This window comes from Erithacus rubecula, assembly GCF_903797595.1.
Source record: "Erithacus rubecula genome assembly, chromosome: 16".
Classification (NCBI taxonomy): Eukaryota; Metazoa; Chordata; class Aves; order Passeriformes; family Muscicapidae; genus Erithacus; species Erithacus rubecula.
This window is the reverse complement of record NC_136668.1, coordinates 2504801-2514853: the sequence shown is the minus strand read 5'-3', so window position 1 is coordinate 2514853 and position 10053 is coordinate 2504801. Positions and strand designations below refer to the sequence as shown.

The 10053-nt window shown below is 39.8% G+C and overlaps 2 long non-coding RNA genes across 2 annotated transcripts; one reads left to right on the top strand and one right to left on the bottom strand.

Annotated features, from left to right (window-relative positions):
• The first annotated feature begins 4004 nt into the window (after nucleotides 1-4004).
• Nucleotides 4005-5837, top strand: LOC306808808. The gene is made up of 3 exons (XR_013776101.1): nucleotides 4005-4133; nucleotides 4367-4472; nucleotides 5129-5837. It is a non-coding gene; the product is annotated as an uncharacterized lncRNA (long non-coding RNA).
• On the bottom strand, nucleotides 4450-8958 carry LOC306808807. The gene is made up of 3 exons (XR_013776100.1): nucleotides 8756-8958; nucleotides 5831-6034; nucleotides 4450-4665 (listed from the first exon to the last, which is right to left on the bottom strand). It is a non-coding gene; the product is annotated as an uncharacterized lncRNA (long non-coding RNA).
• Between the last annotated feature and the right edge of the window lie 1095 nt (nucleotides 8959-10053).

The following is a 10053-nucleotide window of genomic DNA, read 5'->3' as shown; positions in this document are numbered from 1 at the left end:
CCTGCGGTATCGTCGGGGCACTGGGTGCAGGCCGCGGTGTGCTTCCAGGGCTCAGAAGGGAAGGATGGAGTTTTGAGGCGGTATCGTGGTTTGAACCGTGTGGAAATCACAGACTCAGAATAAGCTGAGTTGGAAGGGAGCCCCGAGGGTCATGGAGTCCAGCTGCGCGCCCTGCGCAGCGCCATTCCCGAGTCGCACCAGCTACCCAGAGCTTGTCGGATCGCCTCTTGAGCACTGCCAGGCTTGGTGCTGCTCCCTGCCGAGCCCAGCCACCCTCCGGGTAGCCAACCTAAACTCCCCTGGCACAGCCTCAGGCCATTCCCTCAAGTCCTATCGGTGGTCGCTACAGAGAAGAGATCGGTATCGGCCGCTGTACCCGCTGCAATATCTCCCCTCAGTCCCTCCCAGGCTGAACAAAGCACCCCCAGCCGCTCCTCATACGGCTTCTTCTCCAGACCCTTCCCCATCCTCACCGTCCTCTCTTGAACACTCTCTAATAGCTTTAATGTCTGTTTTAAATTGTGGTGATGAGGCGCCACACAGCCACTGACTTCTGCCCCCCACAACCTCGGTGGAATGGGGAGAATAATCAACTCTAAAACTTGTAGGTTGAGATAAGAGCAGTTTAATAATAGAAAACGAAGTAAAATACAACAATAATGGTAAATAACAATAATGAAAATAAATAGGGGAAAAACCTCAAATAACTGATGCCCAATAAATTTTCTCACCACCTGGTGACCAATGCCAGACCCTTTCCAGGTAACTCCTCTGGTTCATCTAACTGGGCAAAATGTTCCATGGTGTGGAATATCCCTTTGGCCAGTTTGGGCCACCTGTCCTGGCTGTGTTCCTTCTCTGTTTCTTTTCTGTACCTCCTCATTGACAGACCACGAGGCAACAAGAAAAAATCCTTGACTTAGGGTACAACAACTTAGAAAAAACCAAAATATCGGTATACTATCAACACTGTTTTCATTCTGAATACAAAACACAACACCATGGCAAACACTGAGAAGAAATTAACTCCACCTCAGCTGAAACCAAGACAGGCAGTTCCAGATGATCAGGGTTAGGAGAGGGAATCACTCCCTTTGGCTAGTGAAGTTTATTTCTCTCTAGGGCCAACAGAGTTCCTTGCCCCCTTGTACCAGTCTTCTTCCACATCTTCTTCCTCTTTGCTCCCTCTCCTCTGTTCATCATCCAGTTAGAAGAAAAGTCCAAGCCAGAGGAGTGCCCCTTCCTCCTGTTTCTCTGGAGCTCTGTTATCCTGCTCCTGAGGCCCAGGAGTCCCTCCAGAACCGAGCACAGGGTCAAGTGCACGTGCCGTGCACACCCTTAGCCTGGCCCAGCAGCCCTGGCCAGCTGGGACCATCTCAGGCTCACTCCACACGCCAACAGCATCGTGAATCTAATTTATCTACACTTTCAGCCCTCCCCAAAATTGATTAATAACTTGCCAGCATATTTTAGTGCTTACTGTATTTTCTACACGAAGGGAAAAAACACAAGTAGTTCTTGTGTCAGATCAAGTTCATGGTTAGGTAACAGTGACAAACTTTGGAAAACAGCCCTTTGTGCTCAATCTCAGCACATCAAGCTTCTGTAATTAAAATGAGTAACAGAGATGATAGGTGAAGTAAGTCTGGGCCTTATCAGAAGCTGGTAGCCAGCAGGTGGTTTTGTGGCCAACAATTCAGGCTTTCACTACAGTTGTACTCTGGTAATAATTCTATCTTGTATGAGTGCAAAAAAGGTTCACAAAACGTGCTGTGGCCGCTTCAGATTTTGAGGCAAGAAGAAATTAGATTCCACATTGGCTGAATAGCCTGGAAAAATATTGCCAAAGTTCACACCCTTCTTTGAGAAGCCAGTACAACTCCTCTGGAGAGATGACACCAGATTATTCTCTGTTTGTGTGTCACCTCCTGCCCTGCAGCTGCCTGGCTATGACTCAATTGTTCAGCAGCACAATGCTTTCTCTATGGCAACACCTTCCCACATTGCTTTTAGGTGATGCATTGATCATACCCTGGTTCTGTAGCCAGTCTCACCTCTGGAATATTCTGCAAAATTCATGATTAGTTTTTGGCACTATTTCTGGTAAGAGTTTTCTCTTTCACACACACTCCTTTCCCACCAATATGAAATCTATTCTCTAAATAGTGTCTGTGTTTATGCTGCTGTGGGATGGTTTAGTGGGAATTATTTCTTCATTTGTGATTGTTCTGCTTTGACCAGCACTGTTAGGAGCTTTTCAGAGTCTATAAATCTACAAATATGGGTGTGAACATGAAAGGCTGAGGAGCAGAAGGGATAATCTCTTTCCTGCAACATTTATTATCATGTCATCCCTTCTAGAAATCTGTCAATCTGTTTGGAATTTAGGTAGAAGAACAAAAGTGGTTACACACTTTTACCTTTCCAGTCAAAACTACTATAAGGGCAGCCAAACACTGATTTCTGCGGAGGAGTGGAAACATATATTATATTATTTCTATATGCTCTTCTAAGAGCCCAACATTTTCATCTTGTGGAAAGATGAAACCTCCTGTGTTTCTTTGGCCGGGTCCTGACAACAGAATGTTTCTTAAGTTTAGTGATAAAAGCTTTATCAGGAGCTTTTCCAGTTAGGATCAAAAGATATTTTCAAGACTTTTTTTAAATTCATAGTTATGCTTTTCTTAAGGGATTTTAGGACAAACATTTAAAAACAGTACTAAAAAACTTAGTTAAGCAGTATTTTGAACAAAACTTAAACAAATATCTGCTCATGAAATCATGTGTTTAGAAACTGATAATTTGATGAGCACATGGTCTTTTTCTGGGCTTCTCAAGCAGGTGGCTATGGAAAACCAGATGACTCTTCTCACATCATTAAATGATTTGTCCAATTTTTGCTGGAAAATTGTAACCTTTTAATGAGTGAGTGTTACCCTCTCATAAGCTCTTTCCAGTCATCTGAAAGTAGGTTTCAGCCATTTTTAAGCACTTTGATTTTTTTCAGTAGATAGAGTTTTTCCACTACATTAAGGGACAAGGTTTTTACCTAATGCCAGGACAGGTAATTCCAGCCAATAATACCTGCCATGCTTTCACTGCTGGGCTGTCAATTAAATCCATGCCTTTTTGAGCCATGTGCTCTATGCTGAATTTCCCCAAACAGTGAGATTGAGGGAGGAAGGGTGAAGAATCAAAATTGGTTAAGTTGCATTGGAGTCTGTGCATGTCTATGAAGTTACTGGTATTTTTTACTCCACCTCAAACTGCAGTTCATCTTAGAAAATGCCACTGAACAAAGGATGGCATATTACTGAGTGGGCTGTAAAAACTTACACAGCTTTTCAGATCTCCATCTCTCTGATTATTTGATGCAAAAGTAAGAATAGAACCACATAAAGATCTGCGTTACAGAAGGAATGCTCCTATTTCCTGTGATGAGTTTTTGATATCATGTAAGAAAATGACATCTCTTATCCACAAAGGTATTTTCCCCTTACTTGATGTCAGAAAAAAGGAAACCCCCAGCCAGTCCCCAGAGGGGCATCCCACAGTGCCTATGATAACTCACAGTACGGTCTTGTGCCTTTTTCCTATATGAGAAAACTTTCCCTTTCATGTAACAGTCAAGGTATATATAGGCAGTGTATGGTGCACAAATCAAACACAACTTTCCTTGAACCCAAAATGCTGTTGCTCTGTATCATCTTGGTGAGTTGCTGCTTACCTGGCTCAATGGGAAGTGCAATTGAAGAATTTCAAGCAAACCTCAAGGCTCTAGTGGCTCTATCAAATGAAGAGGTGGGTCATTATCTCTTTTTCTTCATTTTCTATAGTTCTTTCGATGGAAATAAAAAATGAAGTCTGGGTTACTTTCAGCTCTAGTTTGTATGTCCTGTGTTTTGTTTGTTCAAGTTGAGATGCTCAAGGCACTGCATGTCAAGCTTTCCTCAGAAGTTGGTGCTGTAATTATTTCCCCAAAGGAAGTTCAGAAATAGAATACTTGATGAAGATGATATGTAGTTTGAGATGTTTAACAATGTGGCAGTCACTTAGAGTAGAAATGCCTTCTAACAGTATATTCTTTTTAAAAATTTTAGATCTTTCTTCCAGTACCCAAGGGGCAATTTCAGGTAAGACTTCCAAACGTGTTTATTCTGTTGTTGTTAATTATTTGAAAAATTATGATGCTTTGTTAAACTTAGACTTTGTTAGAGAAAGACTACAAAAAAAGACCAAGTCTCACTGAAAGGGAATACGTGTGCTAATTTTTCATGGGCAGTTCTGTAAAACTCAGTGAAGCTATGGAAATAAAAAAACCAAATCTGTGACCATGATCTCAGAGACTGGTTGTATTCCTGCTCAGAGCAATTTCAGGAGTTCTTGCAGAGAGATTACTTTTGAGGCTGTGTCCAATATTACTGCCTAAGGTGCAGACCCTGAGCATCACCTGCTGTCATTTAGAACCAAAGGTGGGTGAATAAGGTTAGTGTTTGAAGCACTAAAATGTTCTTATCTCTTTGCAAACAAACAAGTTGAGTGTTATAAAGCACAATAAAGTTTGTGTCTGAAGGAAGCAATTTGTTGGCACAAGAAGTTATTGCCCATAACCCTGTTGATCAGTGGTTTCAGTTTGTGGTCTGGAGATTTCTCAGGTTCTGTGAACTGAAAAAAGGGTTCATGAAAAATAATAAAGAACAGCTAGCCTGTTGTTTTAGATGAAAAATGTTTAGAGTTTGCAGTTTTAAAGAAGGCTAAGATACAGGCAGATGGGTACAGTGCATCTGTCCTGAGTGGGAGGTGCAGCTGGGAGAGGGAGCTGGCAGATCTAACATCCTCGGGCTGCTCAGTGTGGTTTTGATAAAGCTGCAACCCCAGTGGATTTTAGTCTGCCTTTACAAATCTTTCCTTTATTTTCCTTTATAATAATTTTAAAATGTGTTTCATTTCTCTCCCACTTCAAATTTTTTATCAAACCCCAGGAGACATAGGAAATAAGTATCTCTTTCTGTATTTACACAGAATTTGTTTCTGCTATGCATGCAAATAGTTATTTAATTTACTGAAACATAAAAAATTAACTCATTTGGCAGAATATAATTTTGCTGCTATTTGATTTTTTTTTTAGTGCAGTAATATTCCTTGTCAACTTGAAAGTACCATAGAAGAATTGAAAAGGATTTCCTTTAAGAATATTTCAGCAAGAACCCATATTTCTCTGATGGAGGCAAACATGAATCACATAACATCAACTTTAAAGAAAACACATGCAGTAAGTATAAGTTTTCATTAATTATTTATAGTCACAGAATTATGGAATGGCTTGGGTTGGAAGGGACCTTGAAGCTTATTTAGTTCCAACTTCCCTGGCTGGATTTGAAATACAAAATTATTTGAATGTACCACTTACTTGTTTTCAAAACATGAAATTAATCATCTCAGCATCCTGACCGACTAAAGTCAGCAGCAAAATCTTGATGCCATTTCTGCATACCCTTAGTTTCACAGTGTTGAGCATTATGGCTGCTGCTCAGCACTGGTTTTACAGGAACTATTTGATTTCATAGAGTCTGCATGGAAGTTAGTTTCCTAAAAGATGCATCACCTGTAGACAGATCCTGGGATTTGTCATTAGCCAGGACACTAGTAAGAAAAGGCCCTACACCACATGTCAGTAAGAAAAGTCAGCCAGGAACAAGTATTCCTGATACCCAAATGTCTTCTCTCTGTTCATTCATGCAGATCTGTCTTTCCCTCTGATTAAACATCCCCTTGACCAACCACAACACATTCTCAGCAATACATTTTTATTTCCTCCATTGACTATTACCTTTTGCTGTTTTTTGCTATTATCATTATTGTAGCAACCCAAGAGCACCATATCCTGCCTGATGACACAGATGTCCCAAAAGAGAGCCCTGAGGCGCTTCACCAGCTACTTCCAGAAGGTGCATGAGAGCTGCTGGGAGTCCTGATGACAGCTGCTGGCACCCCAGACACTTGAGACAACTCTTACCCAACACTAGAGCTGCTTCTGATGGAAGACAGAGCACCACAGAAACACCACGACATTAACGTTATATGAAGGTTTCATGTATGAGCTATCAGATATTTATGTCTCATTGCAATTATTAATGTATTTATTTAATTTATAGAGAGCTTTTATATTTGTACCCTAATGTTCAAAGTGGATCATGAATAAAAGAACTTAAAATATTATGATATAATATAATATAATATAATATAATATAATATAATATAATATAATATAATATAATATAATATAATATAATATAATATAATATAATATAATATAATATAATATAATATAATATAATATAATATAATATAATATAATATAATATAATATAATATAATATAATATATAACATAACATAATATGATATAATACAATATAAAGATATATTATAATATATTGTGGAAGTTGTGCACTATAATAACTAAAGTATAAGTCAAGGCTATATGAGTGAAATTAATAAATATACAAATTAAGAGTCAGATCCATTGATGTGCTCTTCTGCAGGCACTTACAAAATTGTCAAATATTTATCATCTGAAGGCAGGAATAAAAAGGAGAGAAGGCTGTCTTTTAAATACAAGCATAATTAAGTTTGAGAACAATGTGTTTCCCTGTAATTCTACAACATAATTGGAGTGCAATATACATGCATGATACACATCCTTTATTTAATTAATATATTTAGTGTGCAAGCAGATCATATTTAATTTAATATTACTCCAAATTTATTTGCAACCGTGGTATCTTCAAATTTTGTAGTAGAGTCAGGAATTAGTGTTGTTGGCTGAGTGGCAAGCCAAAGCAAGGCCCTGAGCAGGTCTCTGAGTTATTGCTATAGAAATATAATGATAATTATCAAATAGATAACAGTGGTGGTAGCAAAGGTTGTCTAATTTAGGCTGGATTGGTTTGTTTGGTTTTTCTTCTCAGGATTGCCTAAAGCTGTGCTTTTTATGAATTGGAGAATGTGATTACAAGTCACTTTTCCTAATTAAAAATACAATTTTTCTAGAACCTGAAGTGTCAGAGGAAAACAACACTTTTGCTAGTGTACAGAAGCATTCCTGGAATTCCAAATGAAATGCAGTTGATTCACTTAGCTGGTTTTTGGGGTATGGAGCAGTTTGGAGATCTGCCCAGCTAGACATTGTGTAACTTTTAAATGAAAAATACTTGGCATAGATGTATTCTTGAGAAGTTGTAGCCCATCTCTACTGGAATAAACAATAGGATTAAGTAGTGGAGCATAGTTATGTACAAGGAACTATCCAGTTTGTGATGATTGTAGCAGATAGACGAGATTTTAAAAGAAATGAAAGGATGGACATTAAAGAGGTTCCCATCTTGGTGACTGAGAAAAGCAGTATGAATCCAGACATTGGTATTAGCAGTGTGACAGTGGCTGACCCAGTCAGTGTTGAAACTAATCAATCCTCTCCAGAGCAAGCAAAGAGTGTGGTAAAGAGGAAACTTGGAGAACATAAGAATGTTCTTCAACATTTGGAGAGCACTTGGAGAACAAGACCATGCTCACATTGTTAGTCACTGCTGGAGGTTTAGCAAGAGCAGACAAGAGCAAAGCAATGAATTTTGTATGAGTGAACATGAGAAGGCACCTTTCTAAACAGGGCCCTTCTGACTCAGCTCCCAAGGAATCAAACATGCATCCAGAGAAAAACAGGAAGCTGGGAAATCTGTCTCATTCAGAGGAGATATTTAAGTACTTCAACATCCGCTCTTGCATGTAACTGCAAGTGATGCACAGCTGCTAAAACTGGGACAAGGCTGAGAAACATCACTTTTTTCCTAGTGTTTTATGTTTCACACCACCTTTCTGCATAAAACTGAGAAGTAGGAACAAAGGCAGCATTTTACAGCAAAGTTTGCTGGAATTCTATAATCTTAATCAAAGCCCCTTTCAACCAGCCATTGCTGAGTTAATGTAATATTAACACAGGTCATACCTGTGAACTCATCTTTCAAAGAACTCATCTTTCCCTCCAAACCTGTTAAAACTGAGAGCTATAATGTGCTGTACCTGCACTAGGGAAAATACTGCTCACCCACACCAACCTAAACCTCACAAGACAAGCATAGAGAAATGCTACTATGTTCTTAAATGACCAGACTGGAGTTTAATTAACTAATTAAGCAGAAGATGTCTCTAATTACAATTATGCAACTTTGCACAAGCTCAGCTCATAATTTAAAGCACATTCTTTCACTATTCCATCTCATTGCCTTGCAGTGGGTCCATCCACACAGCAAAATCTCTTTTCTTTCCATTTTGTTCTTTCTACTTCTGAGGAAGTATTTTATTTCCTGCATTAGCACAGGCTAACAGAGTTTAGAGCACATGAAATTCTTGTTTTATGCTCTGTGCTCTTCAGGAATAGCAATGCCAGAATTATAAAACAATTTAGAATCCTCGGGAGCCTGAATGGCAGCACACTAAAGTAGCATGTTTTGCAGCACACTATGTGTGCATTTTTACTATGCTGCCAAACATGATGTATTATCCATTTACCATGCTGTCAACCTATGGAAAAGTAATTTCAAATGAGAAAAGAAAAATGGTCCTTCAAACCACAGTCATCCAGGCACATGAAAAAGGAGCCCTGGCAGGGAAAGGCTGCTCACATAAGAGCAGAGAAAGTTGCAAAACTGGCTATACAAGCTTTAAAATTCACCTGCAATATACACAATGCTGTTTACCCTGTGAGGGAAGAGGAAAAGCCTTTTAAGAGTTTCATTTTCAGGATGTATAAGCAAAACATCCACCCGAATTAGGCAGAGCCTGCCCTCGGGAAGGTCTCACAGAGGGCACCCGGTGGAGGGAGGCTCCTGCTGCAGGCTCCTGCTGGGGAAACTGAAGCCCAGTGCCACTGTCAAAATCAGAGAACAAAGAAACAAAACACTTAAGGACAAACACTGAGTGGTTTAGGATGAAAAAAAACCATAATCACAGGTTTCTGGGCTCCTCCAAGTTTCATTTTCTGGTGAGGGAAGCCAAAGGATGCTAAAGCTGCCAGAAGGAAGTCCTGAGGTCTGAAGCAATAAGCCTCCCACCACTGTTCTTCTGCCTTGGCACTTCAGGGAGATACATGACAATGGATTAGGGTGGGGTTTTTTTATTACTCTGGCAGTATTATACATATTATTATACTGGCATTTCCCATGGTGCTTAAAAGCTTTCTAACACAGTCTGGACCAGCAGTTGTGCCTTTGCTCCAGCCCAGGGTGGACAGCGAGCAGCAGATGATATCCACATTTTGTCTGAGTCTTGAGCAACAGTTCCCTCCCTTGTCTTTTCTCTTCTACCTTTATTTTTCACTATAGGAAGCATTCCATTTTGTGCAACAGCCCAGCCAAGCTCTTAGAATAGGATCTGGCATGTCCCCACGGACAGCAGTGTCCAGTGCTAAAAGGCAGCTGTGAAAAAACTGGCCAGATATTGCATATATTGTTTCCAGAAAGCAGTCACTCCTACGGATTGTCACAGAACTGTAAATAATTTCCTCCAAACAGCCTATTTCCCAGGAAAAGGGTTTTTTTGGTGTAATTTGTGTCAAAACCAATCTTCACTAAATTTCATAATTTCTCTGGCTTCTAATTAGCCTTTAAAGAATCACTAGGGCAATTTTGGGACAGAGATGCTCCAGGAGCAGCAAGATTGGGATGCAAGAACTAAGCCCAGGCATTTATCTTTGTAGGAAGCAGGAATTCTGCTCACTGCTGGAGCATCCAGACATGCACGTGTAGCTTGCTGCATCAGCCACCCTCACAAGGGGGCACATACTGCTGGAAGGCAGCAAAAAGTTAAAGAATCATTCATTAAATATGGTGAATATGACTCCCTCCTAGTAACCTGCTTTTTGCATTCACCTGGGTTCTCTTCATTGTTGTCTGTTAGAAGTGAGAGCATCACTACAGATTAAAACAGGTTCTACAGTCCCAGGAGGTTGGATGACTTTGAGGGTCAGAAAATTTGAACCTTGCACAGCCTTTAGGAT